This window comes from Oreochromis aureus, unplaced genomic scaffold, assembly GCF_013358895.1.
Source record: "Oreochromis aureus strain Israel breed Guangdong unplaced genomic scaffold, ZZ_aureus HiC_scaffold_51, whole genome shotgun sequence".
Classification (NCBI taxonomy): domain Eukaryota; kingdom Metazoa; phylum Chordata; class Actinopteri; order Cichliformes; family Cichlidae; genus Oreochromis; species Oreochromis aureus.
The window spans coordinates 8,716-27,981 of record NW_024108949.1 but is presented as its reverse complement, the minus strand read 5'-3'; the positions used below and the strand labels follow the sequence as shown (position 1 = coordinate 27,981).

The window sequence follows — 19,266 nt, the reverse complement described above, 5'->3', positions numbered from 1 at the left end:
TGAGGTGCAACAAAGAGTGAAGATAAACAGATAAATAGACAATAGATTGTTTAAATTTAGCATAATATATGAATCATTTATTTGAATAATCCAAGTATGCAAACTAAAAATCCCGGGAGAGCTTATGAGACCACAAACACTGTTGAGGTGCACTTCACAGACACAGGTTTGCAGAGGTGAAGCCTAGAGGACAGCTGGCAGCTACTCCCATGTATGTCAGCACCCACCTGTCACACAGTGTCACGGCTGGGGCAGCAGTCATGTAGTGAAGTGAAGGAGGACCCAAGTTGCAGACAGCGGCGGTGATGCGAGTGAGTTTATTTACAGTGAACACTAAATAACAAAGGTGAGAGCAGAACTAAACATAAACCTAAACTGGGGAAAACTAATAATAAACAAAACCCGAAACCACAAAATCACATGTGAGGGAAAACATAAGGAGGTTGTGGCGGATGAAGAGCAGGGAATGGAGAGCAGAATGAGGAGCAGAGAGATGCAGAGCGACCAAATAACACAGACGAACCGGACGATGAACACAGGTAACCAGACACTATATATACACACCGAGGAACACAAAATGGCAAACTGGAGGTGTCACGAAGTAGTAGAGTGAGCCGTGTAGAAATAATAAGGAGGATCCAAACGCAGGCAGTCGTGAAGGTGTGAAGGTGATTTATTGAATACACGGCACAGGGAAGAAATGGCAAATGGAGACAAACTAAACTATACTGGAAACAACTAAACTTACAGAGCAGAAACCAGAACATGAATGAGGGCGAGCAGTGGCGGACGACGATTGATAGCAGGGATAACACACAGAAGGAGCACGGTGGACACACAGACGGACCAGCAACTACAAAGACAGAAGACGCGACTTAAATACACACAGAGAAACACAGGGAGATTACACACAGGTGGGGGACACAGCTGGGAGTAATCAACAGCAGAGGTAAAACTGAACACACGAGACGCAGACCTTCACAATAAAACAGGAAACAAGAAACCATCACACAAAGACGCAGACTCGACACTGAGGGACAGACAGAAAATGACACATGGAACTAGACCTATACCAAGCAGACACGACCGAAGAACAAATCCTTAAACATGAACAAACAGAAACATGGAACTCTAATAATACTCTATCATCATCATAATCATCACCACCACCACCAGTATACAGGAATAATCCATCATTCAAAACCAAAACATAACATGCTGGGTTGAACCGACCCAGAACCGTGACAGGAGGGAGGCACAGCTGATCAGACCAGACAGGGAGAGCACAAAACTGAACACAGTAAGGTCACACATGGATCTACAAAGTAAAACAAGAAGTATACACTGACGAAACAAAGAACACGAAACTGACCGGGAGCATAAACTATAACCAAAGAACTAGAACATCCAACCTCAAATATATATAGTCAGAATACCCCAGAACATAAGATAATACTACTACTATTAATAATAATAATAAGCACAAAATGCTGGGTCAACCACCCAGGACCATGACACAAAGAGCAGCCTTTCATGCCTAACTCTGCATAACTGTAAGAACCGAAGCATTTTAATTGAAGAGTCATCTAAAGAAATCATCCTGTGCACAGTGGCTATGAAGGGAAAAATAAACGCTGGTGATTTGCTGATCTGCTTTTCCCCCACAGTTTCAACATTATGAGTAAACTAATGCAGGTATGAGAATCAGGCTGTTGTTGTCTCATACTGTTGCGTCCCTGCCTGTTAGCCGGTGGATCTTTTTCCTTTTTCTTGCTTTTTGATTGTTGTTGCCTCTAAGCTGTTTTATCCAGACTTATTTATGTTTTAATTTGCTTGTATGGAGTACTTGAGTATTTTTGAAAGGTGTCAATTAAAACTGTATTAAATGTATGTATTACAATTTTTAAAATTAGAATACAAATTTCATGCCACAAACTTGAGTTGTCATATTAAACATCTGTGAGTTTATGTGCACAACATTATGCACATGTGGTCTGTGCATGTACACACATGAAGAGTTTGACATAACAGCATCTATAAAAGTGTTGTAGAAGTCACAACCCAAACCTCGACTAGAAAACTGTCTGAAAGAGTGTCTCAGACTAGACACTCAATATTTAAACTGTCATTTCTAAGCAAAATCCCCAGCTGTTAAGATCTCAGTGATAGTCCACTTGAAAAAAATCATATTTTACATGATAATACATTATGTTGTAAACTTACCTTTTATTGCAACTTAAACCTATGATAATACAGGAGTTACCAATTCCATAGGTACTAATGAACGCCCATACAATCAGAGATGCAGTCTTTTAACATCAGTGCTGGTAACATGCTGGATGCTCCTTTTGCTTCTTAGTCTGGAGGGCGTGGTATCCAAGTTTTCCAACAGTATTCCAAATTTTGATTTGTCTGACCACAGAAGAGTTTCCCACTTTGTCTCAGTCTATTTTAATTGAGCTTTGACCCGGAGAAAACAGTGATGAGATTATGTTTACATGTGGCTTTTCCTTTACATGGTAACACAAGTCCTCCTGCAGTGATTTCCATGTCAGAATCATGACTGTTTTAAATTCAGTGCTGCTGGAGGCTGAAGATCCGAGGGATTCAAAATGAATGGGACCAAGCTGTTGGTATTTTTCATGATACTGTTCACTGTAGATGATGATTATTCATTCTGTCTATCCTCCAGCTGTTTCTTTTCAGTAACACTTCCTTTTCCAGTCTGTTGTTGCTGGAAAAGGAACAACATTTGTTACAATGCTACATTTTGTGTTCCATTATAAATAAAATATGGTGAGATTTGTAAATGATTGCATTCTGTTTTTAATTTACATTTAACACAGCGTCCCAACTTTTCTGGAACTTGGTTTCTGATAACTATGCTTTCCTGCAATACATTTGCCAAGGTTGAAGTACACAGATGAATAATAGAGATATTATTATAATTTATTATAATTACCAGAAGTTAGAAGTTGTTGATGAATCACTGAGGATGTTACTCTTGAACTGCAGAAGAATTTACCAATTCTATTCATGACTGGCTTCTCAGTTCCAACTGAGGTGCAGAAGGTTTCCTGTCACTGTCAGAGTCAGGTTTGTTACCACCACGGCTCAAACTGTTCAGACAACCTTCAGGTTTGATAGATTTATCTCCACGGTTGGATTCATACCGTTTGACTTAGACAGTTTTGGTTCATCGCCAGGACTGCACTTGTTCAGATTTCCCCTTGCTGTGTTCTTAATGTGGTGTGTAGTCTTTGAGTTTCTTTGCTTTTCTGCTGTGGTTTTTAACATTTCCATAACTATACATGTGTGACCTCTGTATCTGAACATTTCATAGTACTTAACAAAATTACCTTTATCTGGGTCCAGAATGCGAAGTGGTTCTACATCTCTAACCTGACATCTCAGATTTCTTTGTCTTTTGTCATCTTGGTTACTATCAGCCTCGTCTTTCACCTTATTTTCACGTTTTGCCTTCCATAAAGGAATCCACATGTACCTGGACCCCAACAGGTGATGAAGATGCTGCAGTCATAATGTTTTACTTGGAAAAGACGTCTTCACTGGAACAGCAGGTATTGGTAAATATTGAGTAAAATAAAATCACAGAATCACAGTTCAGAATGATCACATATAATTGATCACATTAATCCTGACACACTGCTCTCTCTTCCACCAGCCACCTTTATATGTTAAAAGTATGATGGAGGTGATGGAGGCAGGGGTAGGTGATAGAGCTCACAGTCCGGGTGTGTTTTCCTCCTCTCAGACTGTGCGCGCAGGTGACGATGAGTAACGGCGGCTACATGGGGACGCTTTATCAGAGTGACCCGCTGTGGTGGGTAGCTTGGTGTTTCGATGTGACTTCGCTGTGATAGGCAGATGTCTGAACACACTTTTCCTTTACTAAACATTTCTTTTACTGAAAAACCCGAGAAGGCAGAGAGGAGAACACTCAGGGCCAACCACGCGCCTGAGAGGACGGTGACAATGTTAATCAAATTAGCAGGTCTATTATAAAAGAAGTCCCATTTCAACTTCAGCTGATATCTATGCAATACAATACATTGGACTTAGTGTTGACTCTTATTCAAATTCTAATACATTTATGCCATTTTAAAGATTTTAAACAAGGGCTTATTTACACATGTATTTATGTATTTATGCATTCATTTATAGATACACATACACGACCTGTTCAAGGTGTACCACCACCCCGTCACCTCTCCTGCAGCAATTGGATAAGAGAATTTAAAAAAGAGAGATGGGTGGACATACTAAACGTGCAGGACTCCACATCTTTAGCGGGACCTTGAACGCAGCACGCATAGGTTGAGAAACCCCGTGAAAAAGGACGCACCCATTCACAGCGCTTTGACTTCCTGCATCTGTGGCTACAGCTGATGCTTTCTAAGGGCGGCACATGCACTTCACTAACTGTAGCCTAATGGGCTGTCGTGCATTTTAACCGAAGTTAGTTCCTTTTAGTTTTCTTTTCTAACCCGGCTGTAACTTTGGTGTGGACCCAGCACAATGGTAGGATTCATTTATGGTTCTGTACCCACGATACCGTCCAGTACGGGCAACTTTCTGTGGGCTGGAATGAGTTTCGGAGACATCATTTTTTCTTATTGGCAACTTTTAGGGCGCCTTTGCTTTCAGGTGCTCTTTAACAGGGTCAGCACGGCTGAGTGGAAGACAGGTCTGTCACTTTACAGACTCTTCTTCACTACGTTTCTATTTCCGTAAACAAAACAGAGCCATTCCAAGATCGAGGGCACGGATTTGTTAGACAGTAAAAGCGGGGAAACACGTCCAAATGTTGTGTTACTTTGTGACTAAAGATGCGAAAGATATTTGTAGCACGAACTTCGGAAGTGATAACTCTGTAAACAGCGTTTGAAGAGCTGCAGGTCAGACTTGCCAGCCTTTGTGTGTTTACAGTATTTGTGAAATGCAGCTGCCAGTACTCAGTGTTTCAGACCGACGTCAGGAGTGTAGGCTACTTACGTGTGTTAAGAATCGAAAAATCAAGGAATTGGTAAGTTACCCAGCAAACGGCAACCTTCACGGAACGTTCCCTGAAGGCTATAGAACCCTCGGACATTCAGGGAACGGTTCCTTGTGTTATGGGTTACAGTGTCTGTATCTCTGTGATGATAGCGTCCTTGTTTGTTATTGGGCCACTGCTGACATTGGCAGGTGCTGATGTTTTTTTTGTTATGTTTTTTTTTTTTTAGCTAATTTTCTTTTAGGTGACATTTTTATGAAAAAACAAACAAATACATGTTACAAAAACATTTTGGCAGGACAAACAAAAACACAACCAGCTGATCCAGCAGAGTTGGCTGGAGCATAAACCGGTAAATAAATAACTACACATAACACATGTTTGAGGAATCTGTGTGTTTGGAAGAAAAAAATAGCCAATGTCTGCAATATCCTTTTTAAAAAAAACATATAATCAAATATTGGTATTGCTATCAATCTTAAAGACACTTTATTGATTGGCCTGTAATTTTACCTGCTGATGTAATGATATTTTTTTATATTTGAGTTAGTTGAACAGTTAAAAATAAAAAAATTGTGATAGGTCATGAACTGGTTCATAGTAATCTGGGTAAAATAATGGCCTTTCTGTGCTGTAGTTTGGTGTGTATGAGTGGAGACCACAGCTAGATCTGGGCAGGCCACTGTTTAGAACGAGGAGTTAAATTCAGCTTCGTAGGCCTTGATTTTGATAGATATGGACTAAAGAAAACAAGCAATTTGACAGATTTTGACTTGGATTTCCTTTTTACACACACAGAAAAATCAATCATCAGACTTTATTGATAATGAAAAGGGCAATTAGTCTGAAATGTTAAAGTGCTCTGAACACAGGTTTAAAAGAAAGGAGCCAATAAAACAGTTCTTACATTTACACAAAGGTTCTGTTTTAACACTGGGCTGAAAGCATGAAAGAGACCTCTGCTGTTTGTACTCGAGCAATTTTGTAACTAAATTGTCATCAGTTTTAAATGATAAGAAGTGAACCTGTGTGAGTCCATTTGATTTAACAAAAAATCGCGTCACAGTGGCTAGGTGGTTAACACATGTTCCAAACATGAAGGGTGATGATGGGGTTCAAGAAATTCCAATATCTGGGACAGCTGTGTCAGGAAGGGCATCAGGTGTGAAAATCTGTGTCATGTGCAAATCACAAAGGTGACCCCCTGTGAATAAGGAAGGAGTAGAAAGAAGCTTACCATGTGATGTTAAAATGCTGTCAACAGTGTAGTTTCTGTCTTTTGTTCCACAGAGGTGACTGCTGTCCTGTAAATATGGATCAGATAAAAGAAGCCAGGGTGCCGTGCTCCAGCCTCCTCACCTACCACAGAGAGCTGCTCGTGACCAGGCTGAGGAGCATTCAGTGCATCCTGGACAACCTGTTCACCTGTGGCTTCTTCTGTCAGGAGGATGTTGAGATTGTTCAGCAAACTGCCACCAAGGCTGATCAGGTAGAAAAAGAACATCCGAGACAAAACCGTGCTTAAAATCTCTGAATTTAAAAACCACTCCTGCTTCCACCGAGGAGGTGATGTTTGTGATAGCGTCTGCATGAGTGCGTGTCATCATTCTGTGTGTAAACATGACAGTTTGGATTGCATGTTGGTAAAACCGTGTGGAGGGTGAGGTCATACTAACGATCTATGACACGTTAGCTATCGTCCATCAAGGTCTTCAAGGTCAACTTAGTAATTTATTGGTGGACAGCTATCATTCCTACAGGTGTTGTGTGTTTTGTGAATATATAGAAAGTACTGTATAAAATATCATGTGACATTTGACCTCTGAACTCTCCTTCGAGGTCAGTAGATTGCATACATACTACACAATTTAAAAATGTAAATATAAGTTTGAATTTCTTTCATGATTTTTTTTTTTTTTTAGGTGCGCAAAATCCTGGAGCTAGTCCAGTGCAAAGGGAGGAGGCCTGTGAATATTTAATCTTCATAATTTATAAAGTATGTGATGCATACATAGACCTGCAGCCATGGCTGAAAGAAATCAACTACAACCCAAGTGAAGATGTAACAGTGATGAAGGTGGTTAACACTGATCCAAGTAGGTGTCATTATCTTTGACCTCTTTCATACTTTACAGCTCTCACATCTGTATCACTAGAAGTCAGTCTGCTGTTTACCAGTTGAGCAGTTATGGTCGAATATAAAAATCTATTACAAGAATAACAGCATCGTTTCTATTTGATTACACAGAAAGTGTAGTAATATTTCAAACTGAAATAGTAGAAATCAGCAGGACTGGAGTTTTTTTGAGCGACTGAAGTTATATGTAGAGTATGTGGGTGTTTTAAATAACAACAGTAACTATCAGGCTGATGTAGCAGGATTAAAGGAGTCCCTGAGTGTTCTTGACTTAAAAAACGTTTTATTTGTTATTTTTACTTGAACTTGTAGAATTTTTGTTTGTGAGAGCATGAAACATGCACGACCTTACCACCTGCTAAAGTCTCAGAATATCTCAAAAGGACTTGAAAAGCAAAATATGTTCAGTATGCAAAGGTCTTAAATGTTAATAGTGATGCCACAATTTCAGTGCACATTTCTGCCCACACAGATTTGGATGATGTAACATGTATTGTAAAAGTAAATGATTTAGCTGGACATGAGACAAACGTTGTAAAACGGCTCTGTCAGCCCTTACAGTTTATTTGTGTGTGGATAAAACAGGGTAACAGATACAGTAAGATAAGCTAGAATAACTAACGAGTGGTTAAAGCCAATATCTAAGAAACAACTAATAACAGAAGGCAACCTGCACTCTGTCACAAAACAATATTTGATACAAAATATCCAGACAGCTGGCCATTTTTAGGTAGGCACACTATTTTTTTTAAAATTTCTTTTCACATTATTAAACACATTTGGACACATTTGTAACATTTTACCTTATTATTCATTTGAACTGATATCAATTATGTTTAACTTTTGTTTGTATATTTTCAGGCATTTGGTCTAAATTTTGTGTAAGTTTAACTAAATGTAATTAAGCCACACAAAAGCTTCCCTACCTGGAACCAGTCGACTTCACCCTGCAGTTCTCCCTTAAATAAAGTCATGTGATGACCAATAAAACACAGTGCACTGAAATCATAAAGAAAGCACTTTTTTTGTCTTTACAAGCCCAGAAGAAATCCCCCCCGTCTGTAGCTACAGATAATGCAACACACACACACACACACACACACACACACACACACACACACACACACACACACACACACACACACACACACACACTTCTGACAAGGCTCCACAGCAGCGCTGTAAGATGAATGGACAATTTACACTGAATGTTCTACTTTTGGAGCTTTCTCACACCCGGGCCAGTTACTCAACTCTCGTGTTTACTTTTTTAATCTGATACATTTTTCTTGCTATTTTTGGTCATTTATGAAACAGCTGAGCAGTGGTGGGCACTCAGGTTGTAAACACTCCACTCCCTCAGTTCTCACTGCTTCACCTTTTGTAGTTCTTACAAAGAACAAAACCTCCTTATAAAACAGACACAGAGCCAATCACCTTTTACGTTTCAAGAAAGCAAAATGCCATGCTTATGCATTCTCTACCCCTGTAAAAACTCACATTTAGCACTGATGATAGGATTTATCTTATATATAGTAATTCATGGCAACCATCCCAACGAAAGTTCAAATTTAAAAATGATACAAAAACAATAAATCTTCCAGCCATCCAGGGCAGCAGCCTAAGCAGTCTCAGAGCTCTGTGGTGAAAGTGGTGGAAAATTGAATTGCTATGTTAGTACACATACACTGACAACAAACAAATAGATAATTCCAGCTTTTTGTCTTTCTAGAGGTGTTTTGTCTTCTACAGTTAGATTAGAAGATGATAGTATTGCTGTGCTGTGCTATTATTGTGGTAGTGTTGTGAGTTACAGTGCATTTGGAAAGTATTCGCAGTGCTTCACTGTGCAATCATGTCTCAGAGGCCTGAAGATAATTCATTCATTGGACTTCATGGCTTGCTCTGACATGCTTATACAGACAGCTGTGTACCGAACCATGTCCAATCAGCTGAGTTTACCGCAGTGGAAACAGGATGCACCTGAGTGTCATGGAAAAGGTTGCACATGTCAAGTTTTGTTTTTTATTTTAATACATTTGCACCAGTTCTGAGTTTTTCAGTCATTAGGGACTACTGTGTTGAGAAATTTGAGGTGAACTTGAATGGAATTATTTTGTTATCAGGCTGTAACATGGCAGCATGTGGAACCAGTGAAGTGTTGTGAATCCTGCACAGATGCACTGATCTAGATCGGTTTAAGAATGAGTTTGGCTGCGATCAAAGCTTTGACATTTTTTAAATGTGCACTAAGTCAGCAGATACTGTGAGAAGCTGAGACATGACATGAGCCGGGACACCAGCTTCATCATGTCCTATGGCCAGCAAGAGGAGACGCGGCTGGAGGACCTCTACACTGACACTGTGATGGAACTGTTAAATGACTGCAACGAAAGCTTGGGCTTCTTAGAGAGTGTGGACCAGCTCCTGGGAGATCACGCAGTTTTCAACCCCAAGGTGAAATCACCTACATAATGGGGATGCTGGTGTGGGAAAATCCATCCTTCTGCAGAAGCTCCAGAACCTCTGGTCCACAAAAGAGTTGCAGACGGATGCCATCTTCTTCTTTAAGTTTCGCTGTAGGATGTTCAGCACCTTCAAGGACGCAGAACAGATCTCTCTCAGAGACCTTTTGTTCAAACACAACTGCTACCCAGATCACGATCCAGACAATGAAGTGTTTGATTACATCCGCGCTTCCCTGAGAAAGTCGTTTTTACCTTTGACGGCTACGATGAGATTCAGGAGGACGTGGACCTGATGAACCTGCCTGAGGTGGTTTCACCGGAGGATAAGGCCAACCCGCTGCAGCTGCTTATCAGCTTGCTCTGTGGGAAATTACTCAAGGGCTCTCAAAAAGTGCTGACGGCCCGGACAGGGATTGAGATCCAAAGCAAGGTGATCAGAAAGAAGGTGGCTCTCGTGGGTTCTCCCAGATCACCTGAAGACTTACACTGACTTGCACTTTAAGGAGCAGGAGCACAGAGAGCTGGTATCCATTCAGCTGGATGCCAGCCCCACCTCTGGGGACTGTGCTCCCACCCGCTGTTCTGCTGGATTGTATTTAAGAGCTTTGGACACCTGCACACAATGCACGACAGCTTTCATCTGCCCGAAACCTGCATCACGCTCACCGATATCTTCCTCCTGCTGTCCGGTGTTCCTCAGTCGCTCCGCTACACCTGCTCCGTCTTTGCTAAAGAAAAGCACCCGCTGCACCTCGGAGACGTTCAAAGCAGGGCTCAGGCCTCTTGTTGCGTTTGCCAAGTTGGCGCTGCAGGGTATGGAGAGAGGTAGCTTCATTTCCAGCCAAGAGGAGATCAGTGAGTGCGGTGTGACAGAGGAAGATCTGACTCTCGGCTTTCTCAGACCTCTTAGTGAGGAGGATACCAGCGGGAGCTCCGCTACCTTTGAGTTCCTCCACATGACCCTTCAGTCTTTCCTGGCAGCTTTTGCTCTGGTGTTGGATGAGCAGGCTGCTGCCAGCTCCATCCTCAAGTTCTTCACAGAGTGCAGCAGGAGAAGGAAGGTGTCTTGTCTGCCTCTTGATTCCTGCATAAGTAGCTCTTCAAAGCCCAGCGAAAAGAAGCCGTTTGCAAGCAACGAACACCTGCAGTTCACTAATCTGTTCCTGTGCGGCCTGCTGTCCAAGAGTCAAAGAAGCTTGATGGGACATCTGGTGTCTCCCGTCTTACTGAAGAAGAAACGAGCCCTGCTGAAGTCGTACCTTTCCACTAGTGTCAAGTTCCACCTGCGTGGCTTACCCCACTACGACGGCCAAGAAGGCAAGAAAGTTCATGTCTTGCCCAACTTCCTGTGGATGCTGAGGTGCATATTCGAGACGGGAAGCAAAGACATTGCTGAGATGACGGCGAAAGGCATCACGGCCGGCTTCATCAAGCTGGGCTACTGTAGCGTGTACTGGGTGACTGCACCGCCCTGAACTTTGTGCTGCAGCACCGCCAGAAACTCCTGGGGCTCGACATGGATAACAACAACATCAGCGACTATGGGTGAAGCAGCTCAAGCCTTCCTTTGCAAGATGACAGTAGTGAGGTGAGTGCGGCCGTGCTTTCAAACACGTGTTTCGTTTAACTCTGAACCATAATAAATAATAAAACTGTTCCCCTGCAGACTGTGTGTGAATCACCTGTCCGACCGCAGCATTGAGATTCTTGCAGAGGAGCTGTGCAAACACAAAGTTGTGGAGGTTTTGGGGTGAGTAAACGTTGTAAACCCAGTAATTCTCGTTACTCCTCGATATAGTTAGACTATATCGAGGGTTTTGGACGTGATTACGTCAACATTTGAGACGGACTGATCTGATATTTGGATCAGATTGGGATCGGTGACACCTGGCCTCAGTAGCACCCAGGGGCTCAGACTGTTCAGTTCAGTTTTACATTGTGTGCTCACTTCTTCACACTTCAGCAGCTGTGCACTGTTTGCTAATGATGTGAAAGTACTAACATAGCATGGAGGAATCTGAAAGTAAAGGCTCAGCACTTTAAAGGTATTTCAACAGTGAATAGCTTGGTACTTGGATAGCACTGTACTGCTCTTACTCAGCATTCAAACTCTCTCTGATCCAGTTAACCGGTTGGATGAGGTAGTTGTATAAAGTTATAAACTGATTTGTGTGTCATTGAGCAAAGTAAGTGCTTGATGCCCAACAACCCACACAGACACACTGCTCCTGAGCTAATTCTGCTGTATGAGCATGCAGTGTCCCTTGGTTTCACAGTCAGATACACTCTGTGCTCGACACGTCTTGTTTCACAATGCTCAGCGCGTCAGAAATGTTACTAAACAATGGGTTGGCTCACTGTTCCTACAACAGTCTGTGTAGGTATTGCTGTCGTGACAGGATTTGTTCAGGGATACATTTAGCCTTTTAGGATCCACTTCCATGTTCCGCGTTGAACAGGCCACAGTGAATATATAACATATAACATGTGATGAGCAGAAGATCCAGGTGGATGCCGGGATGGTGGAAGGGTTGTAGACGTGATGCAGGGCAGCAGCAGCACTGCTGACGTTTCTGAGGCAGAGATAGAAATCTGCTCAGCTCAGGCTGGTGTGTTTGGTGTCAGACGTCAGAGCAGAGCGAGGATGTTGGTGTTTACACTGCAGCGCAGCTTCAGTTGCCTGCCTGAAGCAGCTTGCTATGTTATTCCATTTTCTCTAAAACCTGTCTGAATCTTATGTTCTTTATGAATTTATAATTATCTTATTAAAAACGCAAACACTGACTGTGATTTTTGTATTTGTGTCCTCAGGCTTTACAACAATAACATCACAGATGCTGGAGCCAGGCTTGTTGCTCAGATCATTGAAGAATGTCCCAAACTGCGAGTTCTCAAGTAAGTTAAAAATACCTCCGTTGGGGGAAAAAACAACATACCTTACTAACTTTGAATACGTTGACATTACTTTGTAGGATTGGTAAAACAAGATCACCAGTGTTGGTGGGAGGCATCTGGCCAACGCCATAAAGAAGAGCTCGTCAATATTTGACGGGGTAAGAATTCAGTGTTCATCCAGGAAATTCAGCAAATTGGTGAGGTGTAAGAAACAAAGTAAAAAGGCAGCTTTAATGGTGACAGAGGAAGTTTCCAGCATTTATTCTGAGCATTTAGGCACAACAGAAATATACCCTGATGACTGAAACCAGATGTGACGAGAGAGAAATCCCACCGAGATGCATTTTTAGCTGTGTTGTTTAGCCCAGCTGAAAACATTTGAGGAAGGACATGATAACCATGTGCCTGATCAGGCTTTCTGTGCATTTTTGCAGGATGTGGGGGAACAGTATTGGCGATGAGGGAGCAGAAGCATTTGGAGAAGCTTTGAGGAACCACCCGAGCCTTACCAACCTCAGGTAGGAAGTTGCAAAAACGGCACAAAAATAAAAATGCCCATCCAGACTTCTTGACTAAAATCTTTCCTCTTTTTCTGTCTTCTAGTCTGTCGGCCAATTGCATTACATCCAGAGGTGGGCGGGCCTGGCTGAAGCACTGAAAGAGAACACGGCACTCAGGATATTTTGGTATGTGCAGTCCGTGCCCCTGTGTCGACATCAGTAAGGTAGAAGGAGAGCTGGGATGTGCCTCCTCCACCTGTATTTAGTTATAAATTTAGTTGCATTCTGAAAGAACTTGCAGCCCAACACTTAAACACATGGTCGACCTTGTGGATGTGGAGCTACACCACAGTCAATGCTGCCTCTTCAGACTGATTATAGTCTCACGGCTGTTTGTGCTTTTTAGGTTGGTGGAGAATGAAATGACTGATGATGCGGCTCCACACCTGGCTGACATGATTCAGGCAAACACTGGTCTGACCCACCTGTGGTAAGGACAACGCAGCATCACTCTGCACCCTGTTTACACAGCATGGATTGGAACCATTGACTGTAGAAAACATGGACGACGGGACAGCTCCCCAAAAATGAAGCCAAAACGTCTCTATCGCCCCCTGGTGTCTGGCTGCAGTATAGGTCATAAACCCCGCCTCCTCCATGTTAGCGGATGGGACTGGGGTCAGACTAAAATAAATTTATTCTCCTTAGATAATTTTTTTTCCAAAGATTCTTTCTTTTGTTATCAATAGTTCTCATCATGCTGATTGATGTCCAAGGGGTCTCCTTTCCCATAAGTTTGATTCTAATTCCTACCGCGGCGATGTTAAATTGGGGTGAAACGTCATCATAGCAGCTTTGACTGGCAGCTGCAGTCACGGAGAAACTTGGGTATCTGTGTTCAAGAATAGCAGATAGAGCGTAGGCTCTGAGAGGAGGGCCAGCGTTTACGCCACGAAAACACACACGACCGAGTGTTTTAACCTGACAGCCTGAGGTGTTCTTCAGTAAACTGGACTACCCGACAGAAGGACCCGAGGCCCGGCTGCACTTTTTCGGTAAGTTAAACGTGTTTGTAAGCTAATCCGTAACTACTGTCCTTAGCTATGTCCTGAGACCTAGCTAGCTAAAATGAGCACTCGGCTGTCAGGGTTCGTTTAGCTAATCTGTGCAGGTGAATGAACTTACTAAAGAAATCAAGAGAAACGTTCCGGGCTACTCAGTCACTAATTACTGTTACTGTACTTTTATTACAAGTATTATACTGTAAAAGCAACAGGCTGCACCCTGCTGCAGCTCCTGTGCAGAACTGAATATTAAATATATGCAAACAACAGCATGTTTTCAGGCTCTTGCCACATCTGTAAAGACAGTAACATCTTTTTAAAAGCTTGTACTTCAGTAACTCCTCATTAATCAGGAACTATGGATTAAAGTACTGTAGTGTACTGTAATACTGAAAAAAATGTAAGAGAAGAACTTCAGATCCTGAGTGTGTGAGGACAGAAGAATCAGCTTTATTTCAATTTTGAGGATAAAATTTATATTTGAGTTTGATGGTTCTGTTCTCTTTGTGATTACAGGAGCTGCCCTCAGATTCAGACCTCAGCACCACCCAGTGACAGCAGACAGATCATCCAACATGTTCACATGTTAACTGCAAAATGAACTGATGAAAACAGTACAAAGGTTAAAGTACCACATGTGCTGTAGTGAAAGCTGCAGCTTTATTGATAAAGTTAAAGACAAAAAAACAAAAGGATTAATCACTCATGTAACTGTGTCACTATATATCAGCATTAACAGGACCTCAGTTTGGTGTTTCACAAAGCTGCTGATCTCAGACCTGCACAGCTTCCGCTTTAAACACTTGATGTACTCAGCTGCATGAAGAGCACATGAGATTTTCTCTAACACAATTAAATAAAACCTGATGAAGGTCAAACGTCATCACTTGTATGTTGAACTACAAACTTGTCATCTGGAATTTTTTCACAGTTTTTTGCAGATAGTGTGTTATTTACCATAAAGTGATGCAGAGTTATTCATACCAGAGTAACCACAGAGGATCATATATTTTTAAATATATAACTTTCTACAGGACTGAATATAATATCTTTATGTAAAAGTCCGGAGCCTCTGGGGAGTATCCGAGTATTTATAACATTAGACAAACCAAAGGTCTCCATCACAGTGTTCATGAAATGCTGGGTTTATCCATCTCCTGGGGCGGGCCTACGGAGGAGTGCTGAAGATTTCCCTGTGAGGGAGCTGCTGGTGAAGATCATGAGTCCTGCTTGAGCTATGCGATGAGCTTCAGTCTTCCTGGTGTTTCTTAAATGATGCCTCTCTCAGTGGGTCAACAGAACTTCTGGCACAGGACAGCTGTGATGAAAGAAAGGGAAGAAGTTTCTCCAAACATCTGGACCCAGGAAACCCAGCTTGGTCCTGATGGTCTCCCTCACTAGTTTCTCCCCAGGGTGAATGTAGCTGTTGATAAAATATGGACTCTATTATTAAATGAAAAGAACAAATTAGACTACACTACTGAAACGTTCTGCTGCTGTTTTTAAAGTCTCCATGTTACCAGGCTGTAGAGGGCTCTGAAGATTTAAACAGTTTTAGATCCATTACACTCACAGTCTTATGTTAAAATCTCAAAGGACAGCATTATATTTTTGATATTAACAGTAACTCTGGGCCTCTGTAGAGTGTGCAGATGATCTCATCGCTGTCTAAAAATGGATAAAAACAAACATAAGAAGTGCTGAATCCTTCAATAACACAGACTATTAGAGTAGCAGGTGTGTAGCATCGCTAACTAGCTAGCAACAAGCCTCCAACACAGTGCGTATGCTAGCGGCTAATCTAGCTAACGAATTAACAACAGAGTGACTTTAGAACTATAAGATGATAAGCTGTGTGTCTTTTTTATAACAGTGACGTGGTTGTATTTACCTTAATTAAAGGAGTCGTCAGTCGCGGTAAACCAGCAAAAGAACTGGAGCAGCCGGGCTACGTAAAAAGTGTAGGGGGGCGTGTTTGCGGTCACGTCCAGCGGGTGTGTGGGCGGGAGCGTTACACAGTCGCTCCACCTCAAGTCACTACTGCGCAGACTCTGGCTCCAAATTTGCAAGATGGCAGCCTCCACAAGCGGGATATTTTGGCTTCATTTTTGCACAATGGGAGGAGGCGGAGTCGCGTCGTCCATGTTTTCTACAGTCAATGATTGGAACTCTTACACAGCTCAGTGTCCTTTGTCAGTCACTGCTTGTTTGTCTGCAGGTTAATCAGCAACCAGTTCACTGTGGAAGGGATCAGGCAGCTCGCTGAGGCCCTCACTCACAACAAAGGACTCAAAGAGATATGGTGAGCATCAGTTCAAATTGACAATTTGGCATCTAGGTGTTTTGTTCTCCCGCCTAAGGTTATGTCAGACCAAGCAGAGGGTGGGTGTCCACGTTGTGAGAATGATTATTTGAAGTTCAACTTATTCTGGACACAAACTTAAGCTAGTTAGGGACGGATTGGTAACTGTAAGGCTGTTAAATGCAAGTGGAATAAGCTAGTACAATCCCTTACAGCAGTGGTTCTCAAACTGTGGTATGTGTACCACTGGTGGTACATGGGCTCCCTCTAGTGGTAGACAGGAAGTCTCCCAAAAAATTTTTTAAGATTAAATAATATAGCATGTTCTGACTGAGGGATTTCTGAGAGAATTCAAACGTACAGCTCTGCTATCACTTCCAACATAAATGAAGACAGGAAACTAAACAGCAGTGACGTTTGTAGGGTTACTGAAGTTGGGCTAGCTGGTATATAATGATGTGCTACGTGATCGCTAGCGACACAGCTATGTTAGCATAACATAAACACAGTGAAGCTTGAGGATGAACGCTAACTTTTTCTACTGGATAAAAGTTAGCGTGAGGGTTCCCCGATGGTTAGGGACAAATGCAATCGCATGGCAGGATGCTGTAAACGGACCAAACTTCAGTCAGGAGAACAACTGAGATAATCCATCCACAATACGAGGTTAGTCATTAATATACTGCTGCATGGGCTGGGCTGTAGTTACAGTGTAAGGGTTTAAAACTGAGCTTTAAAATGATTAGCGGTAATAAAACAGAGAGAGGCCGACAGTGATCACTGACTGTTTTAGGGGCTTGTTCAGATTAAATAGAACAAGATACAACGAAACATGTTAAAAACACAACAGCCTTAATAAACTCAGAGTAGTTTGTACTGAAGCAGGATTCATACGTCATCACTTAAAGATTGGATATCCCACCTGCTGTGAATGTTTTAATGCAGTACAGTTGTTATTATTATCATTATGTCACATCCTGTTTATAACAGTTAAAATAAATACCATTCTTATAAGACATAAAATTGTCTTGTGTAAACTGTATGTGGTGTTAAATAGGCCTACACTACTGTACTTTAATGTCGATCATAAGGGTGGTACTTCAAGAGCCATATATTATATGAGGTGGTACTCACTGTGAAAAGTTTGAGAACCACTGATCTACTGATCAACAGGCGCCACTGTTGTAACGTAGACCCTACAGTAATGGATTAGCACGTAAATAAGCTCAAAGGGTGTAGCTCTGCTGATGGCTCTCATGTCTCTCTGTTGAAACAGACAGTGAGCTAATAAAATAGAGGAATTAAGCTTTCCCAAGTCATTTCAGTAAAAACAGGAAATTTCTGCTTTCTTTATTACTGGGAAGGAAGAAAAATCATCATTCAGATGTTCAGCTGAAACAGAAAATATCAGATTCATCGGTAAAGGGTCTATTGAGATATTACAGATGATGAATGAAAGGAAAAACAACATAACCTAAAGCAGGGTCCCCAATCCCAGTCCGCGAGGGCCGGTGTCCTGCAGGTTTTAGATCTCACCCTGGGTCAACACACCTGAATCGCATGATTAGTTCATTACCAGGCCTCTGGAGAACTGCAAGAATGTTGAGAAGGTAATTTATCCATTTAAATCAGCTGTGATGGATCAAGGACACATCTGAAACCTGCAGGGACACCGGCGGACTGGGATTGGGGACCCTGACCTAAAGTGTCGGGCCAGTACGTGCCGCCAGAAGTAACGCTGGTGGTGGAGGATGTGTTGATCTCTTCGATCTGGAGCTGAACTGGATTCACACTGGACCCAGACTAGCAGGAGATGCCCTCTACAGCACTAGGTCCAGCTTTTCCCTGTCACCCGTCTTTGAAAGCATCCACAGAGTGAATTGCAGGTTACGTTGGGCAGCTGGTAACGTTGTCCCTGTGAATGCATGACTGGAATCTGATTGTATTTCTACAGCGTGAAAGGAAACCGGCTCTCTGAAGAGGAAGAGCAGCAGTTTGTGTCAGAGAAGCGGCTGCGGTTCCACTGACTGGGCACCTCACATGACGCATGCACAGAGCTGTGTGAAGGAGGAAGTGTGTGCACTCGGTCTGTGTGCGCGATGCTGGTGTCAGCAAACGGATTTGGTGCAGTTTCACCCGATGCTGTGGGGATAAAGTCGCACCACCTCCATAGTCTGTTTTTATTTATTTATTATTCTTAATGGAAGAAAAACAGAATGTTTGTTTTTAAATCCCTGAACGACATCACTGCGTTTCATTTTGGGGACACTACCCTAAAATTTCAACAAGTGTTTCACAGTTTTCCACAAAAAAATTAGGAAGTGGGAACTTAAACAAGAAGTATACACTATGCTGACTTCCTCACATGCACACCTTGTTTTCTGTGTGCATTTCTGTGTACTGTAAATGCTTTTTTTCTTATTTATTATCTGACTGTTATACAAGATGCTGTTTTCCACATACTTAATGGTGGTTCAAAGGTCTGGAACTCTTTAGAGTTTCCTGTTTCTGTGTAGATGTGACCTAAAATGTTAAAAGTGTTACAACAATAAATAAATACACTATATCTGTGAGTGGCAAATGTGTGAACCTTTCATCCAGTTCCTCTGTGTCGAGCACGGGCTTTCCTCGCTGCTTTCTTCAGACATTTCTGTTGGAATAAAGTGAAGACTTTGATTTGGCTGTTTCAGACGTGGCCAACACTTCATTATATCACTACCAGCGTGTTTTACACATGGGATCAGGTCCTTGTGTTGGAATGTTTGTGTGTGTTTGTTTAGGAAGAAAACGAAGCAAAATGCTTTATTTTGGTCGATTCAGTTAAAAACATTGTCCAAGCAGCCGCCTGATTGGCCCAGGTAATCTTTAATAAACAAACAGGCA

At 42.1% G+C, this 19,266-nt stretch overlaps 1 pseudogene; it reads left to right on the top strand.

Moving 5' to 3' along the window:
- Window positions 1-4,422: 4,422 nt before the first annotated feature.
- Window positions 4,423-18,689, top strand: LOC120437091 (annotated as a pseudogene).
- The last annotated feature ends 577 nt before the right edge of the window (window positions 18,690-19,266 follow it).